Source organism: Rhinolophus ferrumequinum, chromosome 16 (assembly GCF_004115265.2).
Source record: "Rhinolophus ferrumequinum isolate MPI-CBG mRhiFer1 chromosome 16, mRhiFer1_v1.p, whole genome shotgun sequence".
NCBI classification, from domain to species: Eukaryota; Metazoa; Chordata; class Mammalia; order Chiroptera; family Rhinolophidae; genus Rhinolophus; species Rhinolophus ferrumequinum.
In genome coordinates, this window is record NC_046299.1 from 28126308 (window position 1) to 28136901 (window position 10594).

The 10594-nt window shown below is 41.0% G+C and overlaps 1 pseudogene; it reads right to left on the bottom strand.

Annotated features, from left to right (window-relative positions):
• Positions 1-920: 920 nt before the first annotated feature.
• LOC117035847 (cytosolic iron-sulfur assembly component 2B-like) lies at positions 921-9763 on the bottom strand (annotated as a pseudogene).
• Positions 9764-10594: the final 831 nt, after the last annotated feature.

Here is a 10594-nt window from a genome sequence, read left to right on the forward strand (position 1 = left end):
CTGAGGAAGCCGTATCAAATGGACAGATCAATATCCGGAGAGGGAGGAATGAAATGACTGAGCTTTACCAACAGAAACAAGAAGAGCAGCTCAGAATTAGCTGTTATGGCAGATTGTGACGTGCCAGCAAGAGGTGGGAAGTTCTGAGCAAACGACCTGATGAACCGTGAAACCGATGAGCTCAAAGCCTGTAGCAAGCGATTCAAAGAAGTGAAAGAAAGACTGGAGAGAACCATTCCTTCTTCACAGAGGCGGATTCTGTCCTTAGAAGTAAAACCTCGTAAGAGTTCAAGAGGAAACTGAATGAAACTTCATCATCCACAGAGAAGAGGTTGCAGACCTGAGGCAAAGAAAAATCCTACCTGGGATTAAAGTTGAGCTTCTACAAGTAGTTTCTCAGACATCTGAGGATCCCAGTGGAGCATTTGGCAGAGACAATTGGCTTTCCAATCTCAGCGTGGGATGTTGCTTTCCTCTCCTTACATCCTCCCCTTGGGTGCCAGGCTAACTTCCTCTTGCAGTTCTGTTCTCCAACTCATGTTTCCCATCCATCCAAATGGGGAGTATCTGGCAAGAGCATGTGCTCTACCACTCCGGGAAGGCTGTGTGTACTCCTCTGAACCCCATGCCACCAAGAGGTTTTTGTCCATTATGGCCTGGTTTTTTCCCTCTAAATACCCCCATCCTTAAAGTCTAAGTGTGTTACCTTATGGTTTCCCTCATGACACTAACCATAAAATTCCTAATACACTGGGGACTTTTAGGTCCCTGAGTTTCTTATTTTTCCTTAAAATATTATGGAACTACACATGCATTTATTTTTAGAACAGAAATCTCATTTTTGTTGCAAATAGTCTTACTTTCTATCACCGTTTTTAAAAAATATGTATAAATTAAGGGTTTATTACAAAATTCAAATGTTAGTTTTTCATTGTCAGTGATTCAAGAAAACTAGGCCATGGGCCCTGGGTGAGCCTGAGGTGAAAAGCCGGCTCAGGAACCAGCCGACAGTCTCTGGTGGTGACCTCCAGCAGGTGGGTGCTCTCCACCCACTCCTTATCTGCCAACTGCTGTTCACTGCGTGCTCTGAGGCATGGGTCCCCATGTAATGTGCACGTCCATCTTGAAACGTGGAGGAAGAGATTGCAAAAGCTTGACTTTGATGGACAAGCCCATAAGGGTGGCCATGCTGCAGTGTGGAATGGTGGGTGTGAAGGCCACCGCCGCTGTGCTCTCAGGGTCACTCACTAGAACCCGGACTTGCTCCACTACGTTCAATTCTTCCAGCGTTAGTGGATGCTCTGGATTATTGATGCAGCGAATCAGATCGAAGATGTCACGTGCGTGGGTGCTGTCTGGAACCTGCTGGTCCTCCTCGCCTGCCGTCACTGGCCACTCCCCAGAGCGCTCCCAGATGAGAGGATTCGCGTTTTCCAGGAGCCTCCCCGCCACCCCCCACCACGGGCCACCATCGCGGAACTGCTGCGGACCTCTCTCATCTTTATAGTACTATTTCAGGATCAATTCAGAAAATAGAGATCATTTAAGTAAATTCCCTTACATTGTACCTCTAGAAAATGTTGGTAGATATTTCTTTGATGAGTCAGTTCATTCTTCTTGAACTAAAATATTACCTGTGAGCAGTTTAATCTTCAGAGACACTTGAAATAGAAATTCTTTTCTCTGTTAATGTTTCTATCTACCATTGTTACAAGAGAGATAAAAATTACTTTATGGTTTCAATTAATTAGAGTTGAATTTTAAAATGGCTAATGTGTGGCGACTGAGCGGAGAGGGCGGTCTATGGAGTGAGGAGTCCAGTAGGACTAATGGCCTCTGGCTGTGTAGGGCTCTGAAAGAGGCTGGAATAGTTGTAGATGTTCAGTGAAGCGGGGTTGGTTGTCACTCCTCACACTGCCCCTACTCACCAGGAGACATGGTGGCCACCAGGGCCCTCAAAGTCTTCATGGGAAAAACAGGCCTATCCCCATATCACCCTGTCTTCAAAATGGCGTCTTCCGGCTTCACATGACGATGTTCTCAGCGGCATCTTGCCCTAAGAGCGTGGGTATGAGGCCTTGGTACTGAAGGCCAAGGTATGAGGCAGCTCTGCCCAGAGCTGAGACAGAGATAGATATAGATCTCCAGAGTAGGCACGTGGAAGGGTGTGGGAGCAGAGTACACAACCAAGGTGTCAGGTATCTAGGCAAAATTTCCTGGGTCTGAAGCCAACACACATCCCACACTCTGAACAATAGACCAAGCTGTGCTAATCCTGAGTCCGATCCAGATCCACAAACATTTAGAGCAAAGCAGCTGTCAGAGTTTTCAGGGGAGCTGTGCCACAGATCCTTGGTGTCAGATCACTGGGTTGGAGAAATCATACACCATCTGACCACCAGTGAGTCTCAAGTTCCCCATGTGTCTCAGGGTGCAACAGTAGGAGGTGCCTAGCGGTGGTCTGGGAAGCTTCCACTAGGAGTGGCGTCTTTGCAATCAGGATAAAACAATTGCCCAGAGCTGTCTCCAATAACTCATTCTGAAGCAAAAGCTGTGGTATTACTGATCATTTCTGTTGGATGATGCAACGGGAGAGTTCACCTTCTTAATGGTGGAGTAACTAATCCAGTCTCACCTTCTCACAGATAATCATTATTAAATCTGGGCAGCTTTTTCATAAGAAAGCAATTCACAGAACACATTGGACAGCCCCTCGAATCATATAGATCCTAGAGGAGATTACTTGAACAAAAGGAACTGCAAGAAGTGAGATCTCTGAGTATAGCTTTTCAGCTGAACACAGGCCCCAACATGCATTAAGTATTAAATTTCACACAAATGACACAGAACTAAACAGAAAATCTAAAACATCATGTTGGTCAGAGAAAAAGATTTTATCATCAAAACTAACCCCACAAAGTCAACTTTGAGCTTAGATGGCTTTCCTCATGAATTCTATCAAATTGAAGGAAGAAACAACACCAACCTTACACCAATTCTTTTAGAGAGTAGAAGTACACTTCCTGATGTCTTATAGAACAAGAGTTATTACCCTAAGTCAAAACGTGGCACAGACATCACACGGAAATAGAATTACATGCCAGTATACCTCATGATCATGTTTACACTAAGTCTTAAGAATATATATTGGTCCAGCAACATATGACGAGGATAACACCATGACCCAGTGACATTTATTAACAGGAATGCAAGGTAACCTTTAAAAATACCAATTTGAAGCCAACTCTTGTTAACTAAGTAAAAGAGACAAAAGATAAATTAATCTCAACAGATTCAGAAAAATGATTGGAAAAAAGTCATCACCCATTTATTACCTAAAAAATACTTACAGCAAATTGGAATAGAAAGGGAATTTCCTCCATGCGATAAAGTATATCTATAAAGAGTCTTAATCACTTCTCGTCCTTTTGGCTAAGATCAAGTGTGTATAAACAGTCTTAAGCTAACATTATCTTTACTGGAAAAGTTTCCCCACACTACTGAGAACAAGGTGAGCTCTCATCATTTCTACTCAACATTTGGGAGAAGATTTTTTAAGTGCAGTATGTCAGAAAGAGAAGACAGATAAAAATATTAAAAAGAATGAAAACTTTCCCTTTTCACAAAAAGCATGGATTTATATGTAGAAAACCTAACAAATTCGTTTTTAAGAACCACTTACATTAAAATGTACCCATGATTTGTTTTAATCAGGTGTGGTGAGACCGACACAGAAGTGATTGTCATGCAGGAGAAATGTTTGCTCTCAGTTCCCTAGAAGTAGGAGGCATGGCGCAACACGGCGGGTGACATGACGAGTCATGCAGGTTGGTCGGGAGGCAGAAGTACGGTGAGGGGAAAGCACGGGCAAAAGCCTTTATCATACTTTTTGTGGACAAAGATGGGCGAGGCAGGGTAGGTCTGCTAAGCGAGTTTAAGATTGGCTGTTTCAATAACTTCAGCATATTCCGAGGTGTAGGTCCTGCCCCTGGTTGCCTGGTATCTGACCCTGGATTGATTAGGGCAGAGGAATAGTGCCTTCTGGAGAGTAAGAGCCAGATAGAGGGGGCCGACGGGGGAGTATTGGTTGGTCTGCCCTTCAAATGCATGCCCCCATCAAAGTCATTTATGACCTCTAGAAATTAGCTAACCCTGGGAGGGGTAGTCTCTCACTGGTCAGTGAGACCCCAGATGTCAAAGCATCATAAAATACAGAAAACAATAACATGATTAATACAATTGTTCTTCTGATGGTGTGACATCATAGGAAGGAAACTTCAGTGTGATAATAGTGGAGACAAACAGCAGGGCATAAGTTGCCCTAAACAGCATAGAAAATGTTTTAGGAGAGTAGAAAGAGGAGAAAGGAGGAACACAAGTAGAGCTATAAGGAGACCTTTTGCCTTGCACACAACTAAGTTCCCATTTATATTGCATTAGCCAATAGAATGGATCCGAAATTTTATGTACAAGACTGCCTGCTTACCCACACATTTGCTAATACTTACATTAGATTTTTTTCATTTACCAATCAATAAAGAAGGTTTGAAGGATAACAATATAGTTTTTATTTGTACTTTTTATTTATTGATTTATTTGTTTATTTATTTTGTTTTTAATTTTTTTAAATATGTCATTTGGTCTTCATTATGAAGTACACAGTGGGAAGCAACTAATTACCTTGGTTTCTTCTTTGTTTTTTAATTAAAGTTTATTGCAGTGACAATTGTTTGTAAGTTACATAGGTTTCAGGTGTACAATTCAGTAATACATCATATATATATATATATCACATTGTGTGCTCACCACCCAGAGTCAGTTCTCCTTCCATCACCATATATTTGATCCCTTTTACCCTCAGCTATCTTACCCTCTGGTAACCACTAAACTATTTTGTGTGTCTACGAGTTTTTGTTTCTTCATTTGTTTGTCTTGTTCCTTTGTTGTTTTCAATTTATGTACCACATGTCAGTGAAATCATATGGTTCTCTACTTTTTCTTTCTGACTTATTTCATTTAGCATTATAATCTCAAGATCCATCCATGTTGTCGCAAATGACATTATTTCATCTTTTCTTATGGCAGAATAGTAGTCCACTGTGTATATATACCGTATCTTCTTTATCCAGTCATCTATCGAAGGACACTTTGGTTGTTTCCTTGCCTTGGCCACCATAAACAAAGCTGCAATGAACATTGGAGCACGTATATCTTTATGGATAAATGTTTTCAGAGTTTTTTGGGTAGATACCAAGACAGGGATTGCTGGGTCATATGGCAATTCTATTCATAATTTTTTGAGGAACCTCCACACTGCCTTCCATAGCAGCTGCACCAGTCTGCATTCCCACCGACAGTGTATGAGGGTTCCTTTTTCTCCACAGCCTCTCCAACACTTGTTATTATTTGTATTGTTGATGATAGCCATTCTAACTGTGGTGAGGTGATATCTCATTGTAGTTTTTATTTGCGTTTCACTGATGATTAGTGATATTGAGCAATTTTTCATGTCTATTGGCTATTTGTATGTCCTCTTTGGAGAAATGTCTATTCAGGTCCTCTGCCCATTTTTTAATGGGATTGTTTGTTTTTTGTTGTTGAGTTGTATGAGTTCCTTATATATTTTGGATATTAGACCTTTATAGTATGTCTTGTTTGCAAAAACCTTCTGCCATTCGGTTGGTTGCCTCTTTATTTTGTCGATGGCTTCTTTAGCTGTGCAGAAGCTAATTTGGGGTGTGGGGTTATAATTACAAAATTAAGGGTGGGGGATTTCCAAACCCGTGTTACAGAAACAAACAAACAAACAAACAAAACCCCCTTAGGGCAGCTCTGTCTAACATAGTAGCCTTGAGTGATCCAGTTATTTATATTTAAATTAAATCTAGCTGAAAGTAAATAAATTTCAAAATTCAGTTTCTCAGTTGTATTAATCACATTTCACATACTCAGTAGACATAAGTGACTAGTGGGACAACACAGATATTCGGAATTCCCTCTGCCTGAGACATGGCGGCAGCAATTTCAGTCTTTAATTAAACTCACAACCCTTTTCCCTCAAAGTAGAATTTTTAGTTAAGTAACTTTTAAAATAATTGTTTATTGTCATGATTCATTTGCATATTGAGCATTTATTGTATTCAGCAGCAATTTCTGCCACCTCTTCCACAAAGCCTTTATAATAGTAATATATGTGGGCTTCAAATGGGAGTAACTTGTAGGATACCAAGAAAGTCGGAATATGAGGTCTGACAATTAAGTTCACGCATTCATCATATTAAAAGTGCTGCATACCTCATTGCTGAACATCACTATGATCACCTTCGAAGTACGCCCCTTGGGAAGCTGTGCACTGACGCAATTGTCTAGTCCACCCTTCACAGCAATTTTGGAACTCTTTTCCTGGAATGGCCATCAGAGCTATTGTTGTATTACCCGTGATGACCCGAATGTCATCAAAACATCTTCCTTTCAATATTTCCTTTATCTTTGGGTAAAGAAAGAATTCATTGTGGGCCAGATCAGGTGAATAGAGAGGGGGTGCCAATACAGTTATTGGTTTACTGGCTAAAAACTCCCTCAAAAACAGTGCCATATGAGCTGGTGCATTGTCGTGATGCAAGAGCCATGAATTGTTGGTAAAAAGTTCAGTTCGTTTTTACCTAATTTTTTCACACAGCCTTCTCAGCACTTCCAAATAGTAAACTTGGTTATCAAAAAAGGTTAGCAACATTGTTTTGAGTCTTGATTTGGACTGACTTTTTTGGTCATGGAGAATTGGCTGACTTCCATTGTGCACTTTGATGCTTTATTTCAGAGTTGTATTGGCACAACCATGTTTCATCACCACTGCTAATGTGGCCCAAAAAAACGTCTTGCCTCTCCAAAACGTCTTGGAAACTTCAACTCTCCTTTGCTTTTGTTCATCGTTGAGCTCCTTTGGGACCATTTTTGTACACAACTTTCTCATGCCAAGATTTTCAGTTAAGATTTTCCTAACTGTTTCTCTATCAATGTTTACTTGGTCTACTATGCTTCCCACAGTCAGCTGATGATTTTGATGCACAATTCGACCAATTTTTGCAATGTTTTCATCAGTTCTCCTCATTACTGGCCATCGTGACTTTTCTTCATCAGTGACGTATTCTCTCCCCTCAGAAAAACATTTAATTCATTTGTACTTGGCCATTTTCTTCATGGCATTATCCTCATAAACTTTGAATAACATGTCCTTCATTTCTCTTCCACTCTTGCCAAGTTTAACAAGAAATTTAATGTTTGTCATTGCTCTAATTCAAGCTCAGACATTGTTGTGACAGCACAGAAAAACACGCAACAACAATAAAGAACGTCCCTCAGCAAGAAATCTGTGCCAACAGAAAGACAAAAGAGCTGAGCAATGTCCTTGAAGCCATGAGGAAGGCAGCAGCCAAGAAGGACTGAGTCCCATCCCCTCTGTGTGTAATATAACCTTTACATATAAAAAGTCTATAAAAAATTATACAAAAATAAGGGAAGAGGGAGTACTTCCGTATTATGATAAAAAAAAAAAGAATTTTTCTTAAAGCTGGTTTGTTTGTTTTATTGGGGAATAATGTTTTTCCAGGACCCATCAGCTCCAAGTCAAGTTGTTGTTTTCAATCCAGTTGTGGATGGTGCAGCTCAGCTCCAAGTCAAGTCATTGTTTTCAATCTTGTTGTAGAAGGTGCAGCTCCCTGGCCCATTGGGAATCGCACAGTGATCTTGGTGTTATGAGCACTGCGCTCTAACCAACTGAGCCAACTGGCCACCCCTAAGATATTTTTAAATATACACAAATATCATTCTCAATGATGAGATATTAAACTCCCCACCCCTTCCTGGATATCAGAAGTGAAACAATTCTCACTATCACCACTTCTATTCAATACTATCCCACAAATCCAGCTACTTTGATAATGCATTAAAGAGAAATTAATGTCATGACAACTGGAAAATAAGAAATAAAACAAATGTTAGATGAGATTGCAGAATTCTGTACAAAGAAATTACAAATGAATCCACAAATACATTATTAGCAATGGTGAATGAATTTGGAAAGGTTACTAGATAAGAGGACATCAAAATAATAAAATCAATTATACATCCATATACCAAAAAGTAGAATTGCATTTAAAAATTATACAATCTATGATAACATCAAAAATATAATTTCTCTAGGAGAAAACCAAATAGATGTGCAAGCCACTGATGGAAAACAAAATAATATTGAAAAATTAAAGAATGCTTGGATAAATTAGGAGCCTATACCATATCCTTTAAATGAAATACTTAATGCGTCATGCTATCAAGTCTTTCTATATTGGTCTAATATTACGCTGATAAAAATCCCAGCAGAGCGTTTTGGTAAATTTATAAACAGATACTAACATTCCTTTGGAAACGTACGTAGCTATGATTACCCAAACAATATTAAAGGAGCTGAACATACACAATTGAACAATTGAAATCTATGTAACTTTACTAACCGTTGTCACCCCAGTAAACTTTAATTAAAAAAAAAAGAAGAAGAAGCAGAACAAATTTGTAAGACCTACACTGCCAGGTATCAAAGCCTGTTATAAGCTTTATAGTCTAAACTGGAAACAAAAGAGTCCATCAAGCTGCCACACATACTATTTTTGTACTTCTCTCATCTTGTGTTCATAAAAGACTGGACCCATATTGTGACAATGGGAACTTCAAAACCACTGAGATTAGTAGAAGAGAAACACATCTTACCTTGGGGATGAGATAGTTTCTGAATTTAACATCATGGGTCACACCAAATGGGGCAGATTGGTGGGGACAAGTTCTATGTATCTCTGGGCCTCATGCACCACGGCATCCGTGTAGGGCATGCGGCTCCTGTCCTGCATGAAGGGGCTCCCGTGCCTGCCAACCACACGGTCAATCTCTTCCTGGACTTTAGCTAATAAGACACAAGTAAGACTAATAAAAAAAAAAAATGCATACCACATTTGCATACCATTTCAGGAATATATGAAGAAATATGACGGTGTCCCAATGTCATTATAAATATCAGTTATATGCCCTGAAATATACCTAGACATAGAGAGAATTTCATAATATATATATATACATATGATTCTTATACAAGCTAGGCTTTGAGATACATCTGTGTGCACCTATATATTAGCATACAAGAGAAATAATACAAATAGAAATTATGAAATGCTTCAAAATATAAATAGCATATTATTAACCCAAAAAATGACTGTCCTCAGTTCTGGTCAAGATGGCGGAATAGGTAAACACTGTGCTTGCCGCCTCCCACGACCACCTCTAATTATAACTAAACTAGAGAATAATCATTAAGAATTGCCTAAAGTCTAGCTGAATAGAAGTCCTATAACTAAGAACACACAGAAGAAGCTACATCTAGATGGGTAGGAGGGACAGAGACGTGGAACGGGCTGGACCCACACCCGCGTGTGCTGGTAAAAAATCAGAAGGGATATCTCAGCTGTGGAGGTCCCTGCTGAGGAGTGAGTGTTCCCAACCCTACCCAAGGCCCCCCAGCCCAGGGTTTCAGCACTGGGAAAAGAAGTCCCTGCAACTTTTGGCTATGAAAACCTATGCAGATTGTGGCTGAGTGAGATACGGTACTTCTGCAGTCCCAGGTATTCCTCATAAAGGGCCCACATCATGGACTTATTCACTGATGGACTTACCTGCTCTGAGCTGCAGCACTGCGGTAGCACTTGAACGGTACCAGGAACATACAGGAAGGAACTGAATTGTCTGGCTTCAGGGTGAGAGTTGAAGGGGCAACTTTCTCCCAGACAGAAGTGCTAGCAGAAGCCGTTGTTCGTTTGTTGAGCCCTTCCACTGTCCACTGTGCAGATACAGGTAGCTATGACATCTGAGTCTCCATGAATCTGGCTAACACTGTTTGCCCCACCCTGGTGATTCCCTGAGACTCTGCCCCAACCAACTTGTGTGCCCACTCAAGTTGCTTCCAGAGGCTTTTCCATACAAATGCCTGTCATGACTCATGCTGTGAACTACCTTAAAATCTCTCAAAAGTCCACAAAACCCCAAAAGAGCAGTATCTGGCCTCGGTGTGCCCTGTACCTCTTGCTGTGTAGCTCCAAGCCTGGCACTAGAGGCAGCAGGTCTCTTAGAGGTTTGGCCTCTCTCATACATCTCTAAACCCAGCATAGGTGGCAGCCATCTGCAGATTGCTTTGAGGCTCATGTCAGGTGTACCCTGGAAGGACACAGGCTGTGGCTGAACTTGGCCTGCAGCAGAGCCCCTCCCAGGAGGCCCTGAGGCTGACATGTCTGGTGACTGGCTTCAATCTTAGCTGAAGAATGACCTGGCTGCCTCCAAGGATGACACAAAGGGCAGACTGGGCAAGCACCAGAGCCTTGCTAAAGTGAATTCTGCTCCATAGGGTCAGCCCCTGTTCAACAGCTTCTCCACTGTTGTCATGGCCAGTGTTCACAACCAATCAGCCAAGGGTCAGTCCCTCCCAGTGATGTGCAAATAGCAACCAAGGTTCAACTACAAGAGGAGAGGGCACACACAATGCACACAAGGGACAGATGGC